The following is an 18,323-nucleotide window of genomic DNA, read 5'->3' on the forward strand; positions in this document are numbered from 1 at the left end:
TCTCATTCTCCATTTTCAGCTCCTTATCTCCATTCCCTCCATAGGGCATCTGGAAATGGATATAGCTCTGCTTCCTAACCCCAGTCTGAGCTTGTAAAGAAAACCCATGAGATGACACACTTGAAGGGGCTTAACAATAACAGATAATATGGATTCCTTTAACTTGCACTGTGTACAGCTCCTGGAGTCCATGCAGCAGCCCTAGTACAAAGTCTAACACTAACAACTTTGACCCCAGAACCAATGCAGTGAAGACCCACAGATATCTGCATTGCCACAACCTCAACAACCAAAATTCCGTCCAGGCTGTGACTGGCTCTAGAAGAACCTAAGTGCCTCTTGCACGTCTTCTCTGCAGAGCATAGCTGTGGCCAGTTGTCTTCTCAATTCCGCAGCTCATCATACCTCACATTTCCGGTATCCTCACTTGCCTTCTGACACCTAAGCCCCTCCCTGGCTTAATCTCTTTGTACCTTCATGGCGATCACTGCTCTGTGATTCCACTTTTTGTGCCCTCCCTAACAATCCTTTCCATAGGACCTCTCCTCACTTTCAGTCATCCCCAGGCATGCCCAAAACTGTTTTACCCAGAATAGTTCCAGATTTAAAAGATTAAATTCAGTCACCCCACTCTCTGAATACAAACTTTTACTTTTCACTCTTCAATTTCTCTTATTCAGTTATTCTCCTTATGCCAACTCTTTATCTTAACCAGATCGCTAATCCAATGACCCTCTCAACTTTCTCACAGTTAGCCCCTTTCCACTGTCACTTCTTTCCCTATCTGGAATCTACTCTAAACATTGTAAAATGCAGCACACCTTTTCTGGGCAATCGCACTCATTCCCATTGGTAAGTCAATACCAAATATTCTTTCTCCAACCAAGATTCCCCCCTGAAACTCCCAATCCCCTCTGAAACTCTAGGTCTACATATCAAAGTGCTAAGTGACAATTTCTTACTGAAGATTCCATAAACACCAAAAGCCCAACATCTTCATAATTGAAGTAATAATTTTTCCAATAGACTTTTTCTACTGAAATAGGGTGAGGTTCTGGAATCCATTAGGGAGTGAGCTGCCTTCATCTGCAAAATGAGAAATGCCTGTCTGTTTAAAAATCTAAAAGGAAATCCAAGTCATAAAGCATGTTTTACAAATGCCTTCCACCTCTACTGACATCCCAACAAAACAAACTCTGATCCCTAGCAGGTTATCAGCAACAACTCTTAAGCAAGGCTGCTTTCAGGCAATAGTGACGGAATTCACCAAAATGGTCATAACTCCAATTACCCACCATCATCCTCATGTTGCCTGGTTAATCACATTTTAAGTCTTTCCATCGTAGGTCCTGATAGGTTTATTGCACTACATGACCTAATAATCTTCCTTCACTTCGTTAGTCTAGAATATCAGATACAGCTTACCTATACTTTCTTTGCTCCAGAAATATTTTCTACCCAAGCCACACATTCTTTATAAGTTAGTTTTCTACTGTCTGGTGACCCACCTAAGAAACTAATGTTTACAAGTTCATTAGTTATCTAATTCTGAATTGTTTATTGTCTAACTCTTACACTAGAATGTGAGCTCCATATAGATGGCGACTATTTTTTAATTTACCATGCTTGTGTCTTCAATACCAGGAATAGTAAGTAGGGCATAATAAGTGCCCAACAAAGAAGTATTGCTGTGTACATGGAAATTTTACAATGATGGCTTTCAGGCTTATTGGCAACTGATAACTGGAGAAGAAATGAATAAAAGAATGACATTTTGGAGTGCCTGAAATATGGAAAAATGAAAGATGATAAATGCTGGCTAGGGAAAATGTTGAAGTATAAATATGTATATTAAGTAAGTAAATTAAATAAATAAATACAAATGAAAGATTTGGTGTTAACAATTAAAACGTGGGATGAAAAGGACTACATAGTTCATAAGGGAAAAATATTAAAGAAAATGTGCACAGAAAAGGCAAGATCTAGAAGACTATGTAGATAATCGAGAAATATAAAACTGCAACCTTGGGAATGTAGCTCTCCTTGGTTGAGTTGAATCCCATTATAACGGTAATAATGACAACCACCATTTATTAAACTTGCTTTGTATCTTGCACTCTGATAAGTGTTTTATATACAAAGATAGCACACTTTGGGGCAACCAGGTAGAGCAATCTTGGATAAAAATCAACTAAGCTGGGCATGAATCATGAAAACTGAATGTAAAGAAATAAGATCAGGACAAAATTCTAGATAAGATTTACCACTGAAAGTGTACAGAACTGAATTGTGTAGCTAAACCCTGGTACTAGGATTCTTCAATTTATAATAAGGCAATTAACTGAATTCTCAGTTGAGGATGGATTGGGATGCTGACTGTCACTCACTAATCAATGTTTATAACACTCCACTCTGTAAAAGGTAGTAGGAAACAGAAATGCATAAAATAAGTCTGCTCCAGAAGCAGAGACCTGAAGGAAACCAGATGATTAAAGGTCAGAACAATGATGCCTATATAGTAGCACAAAAAAAGGTGATGCTCTGACCATAGCATAATAATCATGACATTTAGAAAGGATTTTTACATGAGCGATATCATACGTGACATTTTTTGGGTGGAGGGGAAAGAAAGGGAGGGCACCTTTATTTCAGCACCAAAGACAAATTCTGAACACGTGTTCTTGTCTGAGAAACTGAAGCCTATCATGGGCTTCCACAACCTCTTACCCTGCATCTACCACTGCAGCCTCTTCTTTCATTTTCTCCAGTCTCCAGAAAAGGGAAGAAACCTCTCCTGATTTTAGTTTCTCCCTTCTCCTTGTAGACCTTTTTTACTATTGATTATTGTTTGTTGAGCTCCTCTTGCTACTATTCCTCAATCTCTCTACTATCTATAAACCTAGTCATATCCTTTCCATTAAAAAATAATTATATAACCTTACATAACCATCAACCCAAGACACTGCCCTATCTTCTTCCTCTTCTTTGAGATCAAGCTTATAGAAGAAGCAGATTATGCCTGCTGCTTTAATTATGTCCCTCCCTATTCACCCTTAAGGCCCCACCACTTTATGGAAACCACTCAGACAAGGTCCCTAATTGTCAAATGCAGAGGAATCCTCTCAATGTTTACCTGTTTATGTGATAACATGGTTTCACAAAGAGTGTTCCTTGGGATCCAGTTCTCTGTACTATTATTAATAGTTGTTACGTAGGGGGAAAAGGGAAAGATATTTGCCCAAATCATGAGCTTTGGAAACTTTAATTTGGAAATTAAAATGTATGTGTTTCTGTAAAGCAAGATTTCTCAGAGACATTATTATGCTAATGTTTTAGGGGATTCTGCAAGAGAAGTATGTAAATTTCAGCATTTATCTCACTAAATTGACCACTTTTTCCAAGGAGTAAATCATGGAAAGGTTATTCCTTGAAACAGTCTTTGAGAAATACCTTATCCCTTGACATAGGTGATCATTCCATTCAATATCTTTTCCCCTTTGATTCTGATTCCTCACTTCTTCCTTTCTTCCTGCCTCCTGACACTTCTCAAACAAACTTTGCTTTCCTCACTCAACCTTTAAACATTAGTGTCTTCCCTGTTTCTGTACTAGGCTTCTTCCTATTCATGTTCTTTTTGAATAATCTCATCTGCTATCTAGATTTTACTACTCCCCATAAATTGATGAGCCCAAATCTATGTGTTTGACCAAGATCTCTTCATTCCATTCCAGGCCATATATCTACAGGTCTTCTTAATTTTTCCACCTGAATATATTTCAGGTATTTCTCACTCAGCATGTCTAAAGCTTTTCTCCCAAATCCTGATTTTTTCTTGTGCTGCCTATCATGTTTAAGGATACCACTAGCCTTTCAGTCTTCTAAACTACAAACCTGGGAAACATTCAAGACATTTTCTCTGCCTTGCTTTCACATGTTATCAGTAATCAAGTCATATAATTCACTAGTCAAGCCTATTCATTTATTGAGCAAAAGCTTATTGAGTATAACTCTTACCAGCTATCAACCTAAGTGCTTTGGATATCAGACAAGATAGAAAAGGTCTTCTCCACCATGGCACTTACATTTTAGCAGGGAAAACATAAACAATATACATGAGTCTTGGACTGAATTATGACCCCCCACCACCACCAAATTCTTGTATTGAAGTCCTAATCCCCAGTATCTCAAAAGGTGGGTATATTTGGAGACAGGTTTGATAGATGTAACTAAGTTAAAATGAGGTTACTAGCAGGTCTGATGTCCCTATAAGAAGAGAAAATTCGAACTCAGGTACAGAAGGAAGACAGTGTGAAGACACAGGGAGAAGACAACCATCGACAAGTCAAGGAGAGAGGACTTAGAAGAAACCAATCCTGCCAACATCTTGATCTCAGACTGCTGGAATCTGGAACAGCTAGAAAACAAAGTCCCGTTGTTTAAGCCACTATTTTTGCTGTATTTTATGGCGACCTCGGCAAACTAATACAACATGTAAACAAACAAACAAAAATTATTGATGGTGAAAACTACTACTAAAAAAAACTAGGGACATGTGATAGCAAAGTCAAATGCCCAAAGACAGAGACCATCTTGGCATGTTCTAAGGAAGAAAGGCCTTTGTGAAGAAGGAAGAGGAAAAGAAAAGAAAGGTGACAGATGAGGTTCAGAATTAGGCAGGACAGATTCCAAAAGGCTTTATAGCCCAAAATAAGGAACCTGGATTTTATAACAGAGTTCCTCAACCTCAGCACTATTGACATTTTAGATTGAAAGATGCTTTGGTGTTGGAGGCTATACTATGCACTGCAGGATGTTTGGTGGCGTTCTTGGCCTTTGCCCACTGGATGCCTGTAGGAGACCTTGCTCCTTCCCCAAACTCCATGGTGACAAACAAAAATGTTTCTAGACATTGCTAAATGTTACCTGGAGATAAAACTGCCTTTGTTTTGGAAATCGCTGCTCCATGTGAAGTGGAAAGGTACTGAAAGGTTTTAAACAGGGGATAAAAATATCGAACTTATGTTTTCTGAATACTACTATGACAAGAATAGGTTGGAAGAAATGAGGGTAGAAGCAGAGAGAATAGGTCGTTTGAACTAGGGACTAGGTTCTTTGCAGGAAAGAAAGAATAAATAGGACAGAATGAAGAAATATGGAAGGTAGACCCTGCAAAATTGCTGATAGATTATTTGTAGGGGCAATGAAAAAGAAGGAAGTTTTGTGGGGAGGGCAGAGAGGGTGGGAAATCAACAGCTTCGTTTTAGACACGGTAAGTTTAAAATGACTGCTTACTGTTGCAGGGGAGATGTCAATGAACAGATGGATACATTAATTTGAAATTCTAAGGAGAGATCAGAACTGGAGATACAAATTTGGAAATCAGCCTGTAGACGGTAGTAAGCCACAAGCCTAGGTGAGAAACATCTCAGGTACTCCATAAATACATATATTTACTATGTACCCACAAAAACTAAAATTAAAAAAGACTAGATGAGATTATCTAGGGATAGCATAATGACAGTGAAAAGAAGAGGCTGTTTTTCTTCACCCCTTTCTTCTTTAATTAATTACAATATATATCTTTTGACCATCTTTGATTTGATGTTTTCATCATTTTTGTATCATTTTGAAGATGATCTTAACATTAAGAATGTTAACTGTCTAGCTAATATGGTAATCAAATGTAGTCATCTTTTCCTCTATGGATTCTGAATTTAGTACCATACTCCAAAAATGTCCTACTTGTGACTCTAAGATTATAGGAGTATTTATAATGCTGGAATCAAGAATGGTCTAATCACAGTCCCCAACTCCTCTCTGGGTTGTAAATAACTATTGGGTAAATCTACAGTGAGCTAAAAGAAGAGTAAATATACATGAATGAAAACTCAATAATTCCTGTAGTACAGAGTTCCCAGCTAAAACACTCAGCTTATAGCTGAGGCCAAAATAGGGCTTTCCTAAACCCAGAGCTGGGTAGCATATGGCCTACCAAGAAGATGACATGGGTTTTTACCCAACTAGCTGCCCCACAGACTTATCAATAGTTGTACAGAAAGGCCAAGAAAGCCCGGGAGAGTAAGGCATCTCCAGATCCGCTCCAGCCTGACCCAGCTGCAACTCTTGTACAAAAAGAAGAAGAGCAGAGAGTACACTGTTCTTACCTCTCCATGCTGTGGTCAGTGCAGGAGAGAAAGTGTGAAGTCTGTTCCTGCTTTTAAAGCAAACCATACATTCTAGGACACTGGACTCAGCCTAGAAGATAACAGACTCTTACCCATCAGGTTAACTACTCCTCCTCCCTTAGAGAATACCATGCTAGTGATAGAAAGAAACACAGAAATCCCCTCTCAGGAACTTCCCAGAAAGGATGGAAGGATAAGTGGAACTTCCTTTTCATATGGGCTCGGAGAAATATGGGTGGGGAAGAAAAGAGTCTTCCCGCTAGAATGCACCTAAATTTTTTGTTATTAATTTCAGAAAACATTATGCTTTCAGGCTTTCTGCCAATAAATAACACGCAAATATCTTTACCCTATTCCTTAGCAAAGCTGATGCTGAATGACGGATGGGAAAAGGTTTTGAGCCATCTTGTGTTGGCCATTTCTGTGAACTAAGAGAAAGAGACTATTTACGAAGACTCCGCTACACATGGCACAGGGCTTCATAATCTGCTTGAAACATAAGTGACCTGGGCCTCCTCTGTTCATCAGCAGCCAGAATAGCAGCAGCAGCAATAAGCATTCACTGACTGTCTACTGGTCATGAGGAACTGTATGAGGTCCTCAGGGAAGAAAGGTATAAAGTTCTATCCCTGTCTTCAACATCTGGTCAGGGGAACTATCCTTGCTTATAAAATTTTCTTTTCTAGGGAGTAGAATTTTTATACCAGAGAACCTACCAGACTTGACTGCCATATGAAAAGGTTTGAGGCAATTTTCTGAGTAATTATCTGGTACACATATATACCTACAACCAATAAGGTAGGCAGACTTCTAAGGAGAGGTGGGACTTGATGTCTCACCAAGATTTCCACACTCTGGCTATTCAATCATTAGTCTAGGTACCGCTGTGAAGAGATGGTATTAGTGTTACTAATCACCTGTCCTTAAAATAGGGGGGTTATCTTGGACTATCTGCATGAGTCCAGTGTAATCACATAAAACCCTTAGAGGCAGAAACTGAGACAGAAGACAGAGAGATGTGGCAGAGGAGGTAGGCAGAGGAGCAGTGAGGAAGAAGGGAAGGTCATGGAGAGAAGAATGAAAAGAACTCCAACTGCTGTTGCCAGGGATGTGCATCAGAGAATGCAAGTGCGCTCCAGAAACTAGAACAACTCTGGACCAACAGCTAACAAGGAAACAAATCACTCAGTCCTACAATGGCATGAAACTGAATGTGGCCAAAATCTTGAGCAAGCCTAGAAGCCAGCTCATCCCTAGAGGCTGACATCTTCATTTCAACCTTGTGAGACTCAAAGCAGTCTCAGGTGCTCTGCCTGAACCTGTACACTACAGAACGGTCAGATAATAAATGGATGCTGTTTTCAGTTGCTAAATTTGAGAGTACAGCAATGATAGAAAACTAATACAGCCCAAGAAAGTTATATCATGAGGCTAACATAAACCTTTCTCACAATGTTATTTGAGGAGCACTAAGTTAGGGGTTATTTAACACTCTTGACTTTCCATGAATATAGTTGCTTATCTCTAGACTCAGTGCTAGGGAAGGATATATTTCCAAGGAATTTAAATAAAGCAAGGTCTCACCAGCAACCTAATCTGTACCTTTTAAAAAATAACCAGATAGGCTGAGTGCAGTGGCTCTCACCTGTAATCCCAGCATGGGGACTGAAGCAGGAGAATCACTTAAGCTCAGGAGTTCAGCACCAGCCTGAGCAACATAGTGAGACCTCCTCTCCAGTAAAAATTTAAAAAATTAGCTAGGTGTGGTGGCACATGCTTATGTCCTAGCTATTAGGGAGCCTGAGGCAGGAGCATTACTTGAGCCCAGGAGATTAGGGCTACAATGAGCCACGATTGTGCTACTCCTCTCCAGCCGGGGTGACACAGCAAGACTATGTCTCAATAAATAAATAAATAAATAAACAAATAAATAAATAAATAAAAACAAAAGGTGACTTTCAAGACATAAAGTAAGAAGAGTGTCCTTTGAGGGTTGTGATAGATGGTTTACTATTCTTCCAAATATTCCAGTTCCCCTTTCTGTGATGTCCTTCCCTATAGGAAGATTATGTATTATCCTCCTTGACATTAGCTTTAGCCATGTGATTTGCTTTGGCTCATTACATGCAAGCAGAAGTGATGTTTTTTCACTTACAAACAGAAGCTTTAAGAGACAGCATGTGATCACTAGGTTCTATTTCCCTCTCCTATAAGCCCAGCAACAACCCAGTTAAAGGCCATGCCACCATCCTGGATCCCACAGTGAACATGGCATGGACCAGAGCCTCGGTAGGTCAGTGATGGACATGTAACTTGAGCAGGAAATAAATCTGTATATCTCACTTGGATTTGGGGGTCATTAGTTACTACAGCATAACTTTGCCAAGCTGACTGATGTAGGTTCTATAACTTGCCAACCTCTTTAATGAATGGGAGTCATTAAAACAAGGCCCCCTAAAGCAAACTATTTCTGTTCAAGTTAGAAGGCTCCTCTTGGTTATGCAGAAAAGTTGAGTGATATTGAGGGAAGGCAAAATGCCTTGAGTAATACATACATTGGTTAAAGAAGAATAGGCTCTGCCACAATAACGGGTAGATTCCCAAATCTCAGAAACTCACAAAATAAAAATTTCTCATGCAGATGAGCTCCAATTAGGTTAACCACTCTCCTGGATGGCTCTCTTCTAAGTAGTGATTTAAGACTCATGCTGTTCCCAACTTGTGATGTGAATTTTGGAATATTTCCAAACATGTAACGAGCTCATGGAAGATCTCACAGGAAAGGGTTTATAGCAAGGCCTGGGAAAGGTAAGGCATGTGGGCCCATATTCTCTAGGCAGGATTCATCACAGAGTTGACCTAGATGCAAGGAGGACTGGAAAATGGAATATTCCTGGGTGACCAGGAAGAAAATAAAATGGTTTCATGAACAGTTAAATATTATCTGCTATAGTAAGGTAGTATTTTTATAGGAAAAACATATAAAAGATGTTGAATTTTGAGAAGCTCTAAAAAGACTGTGTTGCCACTTGCATGACAATGGTTGACAGGGAAGAACAGTGAATACTGGCTCTTTGACCAGACCTCAGTATCGACGCGCATGTGCCTCTGGATGTGTCTGTGCATGTTAACCAAAAGAGCTTTCTGCTAAAGCCATATCCGTAGAGACTGAGTGTAGCCACTACAGAAATGGAGGTGTCTGGACGGCCAAGGGCTATGCTGCTTCAGTGGACAAGCACCACTAAAGGGGCGTACCTGACTTGACTTCAGCAGCAACCCCAAGTGGCGATGGGTTACATACTGTTCAAAGCCCAGTTCTCCCTATATCTAGCATTACAAAAGGGATGATCTCTCTTTGTGTCAAATAAACCCTGGAAAGAATTCTTAGGGGAATTTAAGTGGGGAAGCTTCAAAAGCTTCTTTTCACTTACAAGCAGAAGATTTAAGAGATAGAATGTGATCACTAGGCCCTACTTCCTTCTCCCATGAGCCCAGTAGCACCCTAGTTAGAGGCCACACCGTCATCTTGGGTCCCACAATGAAGGTGACATTGACAACAGCCGCAGCTGGTTAGTGATGAACATGTAACTTCATCAAGAAATAATATCCCACTTGGATTTGGGAGTCATTAGTTACCACAGCATTTTCAAAAGAAAATGTGTTGCAATTCAGGAAAACAATTTATAAACAAAAAGATGTCTCATATTTAAATAACATTTTGTTGAGTAATTCATTCCGGTTTACTGAATAATAGAGGAGAGGAAGAAAAGCATCAGAACGAAAGAAATCTAATGTAGAAAAGTAAGCAACTCACCTTGATTAATTTTATTTTTAATCAGTAACTCCCAACATGGCAACAATGCAAGCCATATAGGTCAGCTGGTCAGTACAGTACCCACTGAGAGATGGAAAGTTTTGTGTGAGATGATTCCACTTTAGAAATTCTGGGTGTACAGAACACAGCAGCATATTTGCTCTGTGCAGTATTAAGACATGGGTAGGAGCAAGAGGGTACCCTTCCAGTACGTAATTAAAGCACTTGTGTGACTGTGGGCGTTAGATCAAACTTCTTACATAAACAGGATCTACATGTGAGAACACTTTCAAAGGTTGAATGTGGAGCTTTGCTAGAAACAGAGCAGCAGGAGGGCAGCCAGCCAACCAGTCACATGGGACTGAAACTGACATTCTGAAGCCCACTAGGCTCCTCACAACCCTCCCTATTGGGTCAACCCACTCAAATACAAACCCAAGTGAGGTGCTTCTCACCTGTGGGTTGCCCCTACGCAAACCCCAAGTGAGCATTTGATCTAATCTGAAGAGACCTTTTACACAGAGAACACACTTGGTCAAACACACCTCCCTCATGGGAAAATGGCATCTCTGCCCAAGAGCATGATTTTCCCTTGGGAACTACCAAATCATTTGTTCTCACTGAAAGGGTAGAATGACAGACTTGTTAAGGAAGCTAATAGCTTCTCCATCTGTTCTCAAAAAGTCAACTGCCTGACTCAAGGGGTCTATGATTATTGCAATTAGGTAGCGGCAACCCCAGCCCCCTTGCCCATGCTGGGTAGCAACTACAGTATCTTTGATTGCCTCAGCCTCCGAACTGTGTTGGCTCCGAGGCTCCTGAGTCTCATCCCTTCTCTGGTATCCCAGTGTCTACTGCTCTGTTGAATGGATGCTGATCTGTCTCACTGTGGGTTCTATCCCTATAGCCTGTGTTCTTCTGAATAAAACGATGACCACTTGGCTATGGACTCCTACTCCCACCAGAAATGAGAGAGCAGCTCACAGTAGTTGCAAGCCTCACCAATATGATGCCTACCTCCTCTGCCCTAGCTCTGAGTCCATACCCAAATGAGGTTTAATGTTTTATCTCACAGCGTTCTTTATCAAAGAATCCGGGACATAGTCACAAAGATCAGGCCACAACACTTAAAGTAACATCATACTAGGATAAACTAAAAACTGATCCCCCTCATTATATGCCAGCATCCCAGCCACCACAGCATTTTATTCCACTGGCACTCCCTGCCCATCTCCTGAGACGTCTCTCCTCCTATCCTGCAAGTCATGTTTCTCTATCTAAATAACTCTTTATTCGGTATCGTCAATTCCAGGATGTCTCTCTCCAGTTAGCCCAGGAGATCCTAATGCAAACAGTACCTCTGGTCTGCTCTCGTATATCAGGTTTCCTGAGGTGGGCATGCATATCAGGTTTCCTGGGCACCCCTAGGCAAAGTCTTCCTTTACATTGTATCAGCCTCGAGGATGAAGAGATGAAGAAGATGCTACCCAGGTCTTCAAGGAGCTGTAAGTTTAGTAAGCATACAAGCCCATAAGCAGTCAACTTCTTGAGCAAGCACAGTATTACTGATGACATAGATCACAGCACAGAGTAAGGACAGTTCCTGGTAAACCATAATTGTTGGAAAGAACCAAGGAATTCCCCAGCTAGGATTAGGGGCAACACCTTCTGAAGCCTTACAGTGGATTCTGTGGGAGAGAGATGAATTGAACTTGTAGGAAAGGGGAAAACAGATTTATTCATTTGGTTATTTGGTTTTCCCTTCTGACAAGTTGCCAGAATCATTACTTTCATCGATAATTTGCTGTCCTATTGCAACTGTGCTTTCTGAATAGCTCCTTAGAGAGTGACAGATCTAACTGACAAGGAATAATCTTCATGAAGACAAAAAAGTGAGCTGAACCAATTACATCATGTCAGCGTGCAAACACAGAACCTAGAACAATAAACTATAATGGGTGAAAGCAACAGTTATATATTATGTTAATATTATAGAAACACAATCAAAGTAGTTTAGTCCCCACAATGCCAACAGGTACTTTATTACCAAAAAAGAAAACACCTAGGTTCTTCAGAAGTTTCCCAAAGTCAACTACAGAAACAAGAACAGAGCCCCACTTTTATTAACACATATAATAAACCTAGGGAATACTAAAGGGTGAACGTGATCTCAAAACTGTTTAGGTCTCTTTCTTTATTCCTCCCACTTTCTGAGGATATAGGAGAGCTTATGGCAATAGCCACGTTTGGGAGGATGTGGCTATGTACGGACTTGAAGAACCCTACCTGTCTTTTCTATAGACATCTGAAGATGCCAGCATTTTCCTGAACTGGGAGAATGAGAAGCAAGAGGAATTATGAATGTAGCTAGGAGGGGAAAGAGTGATCTTGAACAAGGCTGGCAATAAATCAGATTTCTCAGGCTTATGAAATATCTCAACAATATCGATCCTTGGAATTCAGTGACAAGTCACCCTATTGTCCTACTTAGAGCTTACACACTGCTGCTAAGTGATTCTTCCTAGACAATCTGGGGTCTTTGTTAGACCATATCTCAGGCTCTCCAATTACTGCTTCTCTACTCCCTAACCACAAGTTTCTTCCATTTAATACGGAACGCCCTACCTTCCACTATAAGATAAAGGTCAGAGTCAAAACCAAAGAGTTTCACAAAAACAATAACCACCTTGTTCCCCACAACCTCTCTCTGCCTTATCACCTCCCCAAAGGGAAAAAAAAACACACAAGAAGGGATCTTTGTTTGAATGGAAATTGGTTAAACCTTTCTTTTTCAGTTTCCACACTACTTTTTTCTCTTGGTTTCTAGTGACCTTTCAGATACAGAATAATTAAATGAAGAAGCTGGCATAATTGAAATGAACCTAATTTAAAAGTGATGCAACAATTTTGCCATCTCTTATTTATGGGGCATCTGGGACTGAAATTTCGGACATTCCCTGCCCCTTACCAGCATGGCCATACCTTTCCAGAGATGCTGATGTTTTTTTAAGTGATGAAAGAACTATGACTCACAGCCCAGAAATATATCATAAGAATTTCATTTTATGTCTAGAAACCTAGTAAGGAATGTTCAGGAAATATGTCCAGTTATAGAGAGAGTTATCTATAGCAGAAATACGTTGGAGATACATGAGAAGGCTCTCAAATGATAAATATACACACAGTGAGATTTCACTGCCTAGATCCCTAAACACGCCAGCCTTCTGAAGTATGTTCTATAACTACCCAAATAAAATGGCCCAAGTCCGGTTCTCAAACCACCAAGCTCCAAACTGAGGGAATTCTTTAGTCACAGAAAAATGGAGTGCTGCCTATTGCCCCTCCGTCAATTCATTCTGCAGCCTGACTCTCCACAACTACCTGGCTCTCATTCTTGAGTCTGTTCTTGACTTCTAACACTGCCTTTCCCACCCTGAATGCCAATCTTCTTTTTATTCCCTAGCACACTTTGTTGTGTGTAATTAAATCTTAATGACAGTTTAGGAAGAAGTATAGTGGAGCTGAGAAATTTATAGATATATTAGTTATTGCTATCCTAAAGGTCCTTGACCACCTCCACCACAGATAATGCCTTACATGCCAACAGTTTTCTCGGGCCTCATGTTTGATGCCCCGTGCATGTATGTCCTCCCATTTTTCTTTTCTGAACCTGTGAGGGAGACTGCTCATGTATTAGTCTCCATACTTTACCATGCAGAGTAATTCATCTCTCCCTTTGTTTTCCCCTCTCTCACCGGGTCACTCATCAAAAACACCAATAAAGGTGATTTTTCTCAGCAAAACACTCTTTACCTGAGACAGATTTATATTATACCCGTGGAAGGTAGAAATGGCTGTAGTTGGTTTTTAAGTAACATTCTTTTTATTTTCACTACAAACACACACACACACACACACACACACAAGCACCAAAATGGTCTGGAAGAATATGTACTTAATTATTAAAGAAATTATCCCCAATGGTAGCAAAGTTGGGAGATTTGCGTGTGTGTGTGTGTGTGTGTGTGTGTGTGTGTAATAAGATTCTTTTTAGTGCTCAAGTCCCACTTTTCAATAAAAAATATTGTAAAATGTAAAAACACTGTTAGCGGAGACAGGAATTTGGGGATAATTCTTGATGTCTCTCCTTCCTCACATCCTGTCAATTTGCAAGTTCTACCTTCAGGATACCCTATGCCCACCCACTTCTCTCTTCCCTTACTATCGCCACCCCCATTCACGAGCCACCACTTGTAACTTGAATACCACGACAGCCTCCTAACGTGTCTCCATGCATCTGCTTTGACAATTCATCCTTTATACAGCAGCGGTGCTAGAATGGCGTTATGAACACTTCCCTGCTTAATATTCTGTGAAGGCTTCAAAAGGACTTGAGCCCTGCAGGACCTGGCCCTGGCTTTCCCCTCCAGCCTCCCTCTTATTCACAGTGCTCTCAGTACGCCAGGGTGAAGCATGCCAAATGCACCCTTGCCCCAGGTGCTCAGCCCCTGCTTATCCCTTGCCATGGGGCTGGTTTCTTCAGATTTTACATCAATGGCACAACCACAGAAGGCTTTCTCTAAGCATACTACCTAACATAGATCACAACATCTTTCTCCAGCGAGATGCTGGCAAGAGCACGACTGCTTAATTACTCATTTATCTGTGCCTCGAATGGAAAGTAAGGGCCACATGACAGAGACCACATCTGTTTGTCCTCTGTTGCATCCCCTACAAATTAATACAATATGTGGCTAATAGAATGTGTGAATGAATAAATGAAGGAATGGAGCACCTTCTCTTCAGAAGGTATTGTGCTGGGAACTTTATACATAGGTATAAAAATGTGGTTTGCGCCTTCTAAGATCTTACCTTCAAAAGAAAATAATAAGACATGAATAAATAATGACAATATGTTACAAAAATTCAGGAGAGGAAGATGTGCTAAAGTAGCCAAGGGCTTTGTAGATGAGTATGTATTTTAGATGCACACTGATGGATTAACAATCAAAATTGCAACAGTCCAGGTAGAATGAGAGAAGATATGAACATATAAAGTCCAAAGGGCACCTGCGGATGAAGGAGGGTGATGTATTCAGCAATTTTGCCAGACGAGTTCTATCTAGTGTTAGTTAAATAGGGTAAGACAAGTCGGGACCAAATTTTCAAAGACTGAAAATCAGAATAAGAAGTAGAAACATTTGGTTTTTAAAGAAAATATTAACATGATCACAGTAAATTTAAGCCAGGGAAATTCTGTTGTGCCCTAGAAGAGCAACTGGAAGGTGTATTAATTTGCTAGCGGGGCCTTAACAAAATACCACAGACTGGGTAACTTAAATAGTAAGAATTTCTTTTCTCCCAGTCTTGAGGCCGAAAGTCCAAGACCAAGATGTCAGTAGGTTTGGTTTCTTCTAAGGGATCCGTCCTTGGCTTGCAGATGCCAGCCCTCCTGCTATGTGCTTACATGGTCGTCTCTGTGCATACCTGGGTCTGGTGTCTCGCTCTGTGTCCTCATCTCCTATTCTTACCAGAACACCAGTGACAATGGAGTAGGGCTCATCTTACGGCCTCATTTAACTTAACTGCCCTATCTCTAAATAGAAGCTTATTCTGAGGTACTGAGGCTTAGGGCTTCAACATACTAATTTTGAGAGGAAGCAGTTGAGCCTCTCGCAGAAGATGAGAGAGGAGAGGAGATGATTTTTGAAGTTGAATGTCAAGATCTCCCATCTTCCCTTCCTGAGTATCATGAGATCCCCTCCTTGGCCTTGTGAGTCATAAAGAAATGCTGGTGGAGTCTTTGATGTATTCAAGTAGAAAATAAACCTTGTAATTTTGATGTAAAAAAATTGAGTATGACAGTTTCTGTTTAGCGTATATTCTCTTTCTTCCTTCCTATAATACAACGAAGTTCTTATAAAAGTCAAAGTCAGGTTTTTACATTCTGAATCTTTAATCTGTAAATACCATGGGGAAAAAGCTTCTCATGGCGTTAGTATCAAGATTGAATATTTTCTCCTGTACCACCGGTTATTACCTGAAGAATCTTAGAAATTTTGTGAACAATTATATTCACTTTTGTTTGATCAGTTCCTAGACAGGCCCATCTCCAATAAGTGCAGTGAATTCTAGGATGAATTTTGTGCCCTAGCTTCACCCGTGCATCTACCTAATGTCCCCCATGTTTATTTTCCTAATGTCTTATTTTTCCTATTTATTTTCTTTTCTTTTTAGCTTTGTAAGCTCTCATAAATCCTCTTTATAACAATGTAGAATTTTTTTAAGTATTGACTTAATAATTACATGGTTTAAGTCCTGCATATCACAGTTGTCACCAGTCATATGTTCATGACCAAAAAAAAAAAAAAAGGAAAGTAAATTACAGAAAGAAAGTGGGAGGGGAGGAAAGGAGTTCTCCTGTTCCAGGAGCCTATGCCTGATGGTCAGCTTCTCCCCTAACCCTTAGAGCAACTTCTTTCAATAATCCTCCAAAGATCACCAGCCTCCTCCTCCCGACTCTACTTGCAGACTGAATCATCCTCTCTCTTTGTTGTCCGTCACTATCAACCCCATCTTCATCTCCCTCAACTCCGTTAGCCAAGAGGTGCTACCCACGTGATATTCCAGTGAAAACCATGAAGCCATCGGCTCATATCCTGACCACACCTTACCTTTAGACACACACTGTCTAATGTTGAAATCTATTTTGTGTGTATATGTCTTGTCTTCCTGAGTACATCATCAATTTGAAGGGAAAATTTATATCTTTTGATTCTCCGTTTGTCACAATATTAGGGACATAGCGGTTCATCATTACTTACATCACTGAATTCCTTAATTCAGAGCCCCTACAAAGAGTAGAAAAGTTAGAAATAACAAAAATACCAAAAGCTAAACAGAAGGTGCAGATCCAAGAAATACCTTCAATTATGTCTGTGTGGGAGCTTCATCTTGAGACCAGAAAACACCACATACGGACTGACCACAGGACATTTAAAAGAGAGGAAGACAACAGGAGGAGGAAGGAATGTTCACAATGTTCTTTAGAGAAATATTCAGACTCAAGGAAAATTGTTAGTCTAACAAACAAAAGGGTGTAGGCTATAAAGTTAGCGAGAACACCGTGGAAAAGAAAGGTGGATGAAAAGAGAACCTGCATTTGCTGGGCACCAGTGCCAGCCAATGTGTTGAATGCTTAATATGACTTAATCTTCTCAGTAAAACTGTGAGCTAGGCACACAAAGAAACAGGCTGCTGGAGGCTAACAACTTCCCTAAAGTCATACCCCTCTTAAGTCGCAACGCTGAGTGCTGAGGCCCAATCTCTCTGGCACTCAAACCCAAGCCCATGATTCAGTACTGCACATTGGGCATCAAATGTGGGGTTTTGGTGATGTAAATGGTAGGAGATACGTCAAGAGAGAATGATCTTAGAAGAATGAAATGGAGTGCAAGGTAGAAGTTTCAGAAGGAAAGATCACGAGCACCGGACCTAAACAAGGGTACACACGCCCCACCAGGATGGGGCTATCTCTTAAATAGCACCAAGCACTCATGATGTCCACTTTATTCCACAAAATTTAATGATTCACATAATCTCTGTCTGGCTCCTGTGATCCTTCTCTTTAGGTTCTCATAGTTATGAAAATTTAACTTTTAAGTTTTCCTGTTTTCCTCTTTCCTAACATTATAAGCAATCCCAGGAAATCAAGAATACTGCTTATTTGCATGACATAACATGTCTCATTTTTAAAATATGATCCCTTTGGAGAATGAAAAGATAAGCCACAGACAGGAAGAAAGTATTTGCAAAACAAATATCTGATAGAGGAATTGTATCCAAAATATACCAAAAACTCTTAATATATCAAGTTAAAGAAGCAAACAACCCAATGTAAAAATGGGGAAAAGACGTAAACATATAGCAAAGAGGTATACAGATGGGAGAAAAATAGGCGAAAACATCTTCAGCACCATATGTCATTAGGGAATTGCAAATTAAAAGAAGATACCACCAATTGGAATGGCAAAAATCCAAAACCAAAACACAGACAACACGAAGTTCTGCTGAGGGTGTGGAGCAACAGGAACTCTAATTTGTGGCCTGTGGGAAGGAAAAATTGTACAGCTGCTTTGGAAGGGTTTGAAAATTTCTTACAAAGTAAAACATCGTTTTACCATGCAATTGCAATGCAGCAATTGTACTCTTTGGTAGCTGTGTTTTACATTTGAAACAAATTTTAAAGCTGTTTGTCATTAGAAAATGCTGCTTACAATGAATATGTCTTCTTTTTCATATGCAGTGACTCTGCTAATAACAAC

Source organism: Cebus imitator, unplaced genomic scaffold, assembly GCF_001604975.1.
Source record: "Cebus imitator isolate Cc_AM_T3 unplaced genomic scaffold, Cebus_imitator-1.0 Scaffold62, whole genome shotgun sequence".
NCBI lineage: Eukaryota > Metazoa > Chordata > Mammalia > Primates > Cebidae > Cebus > Cebus imitator.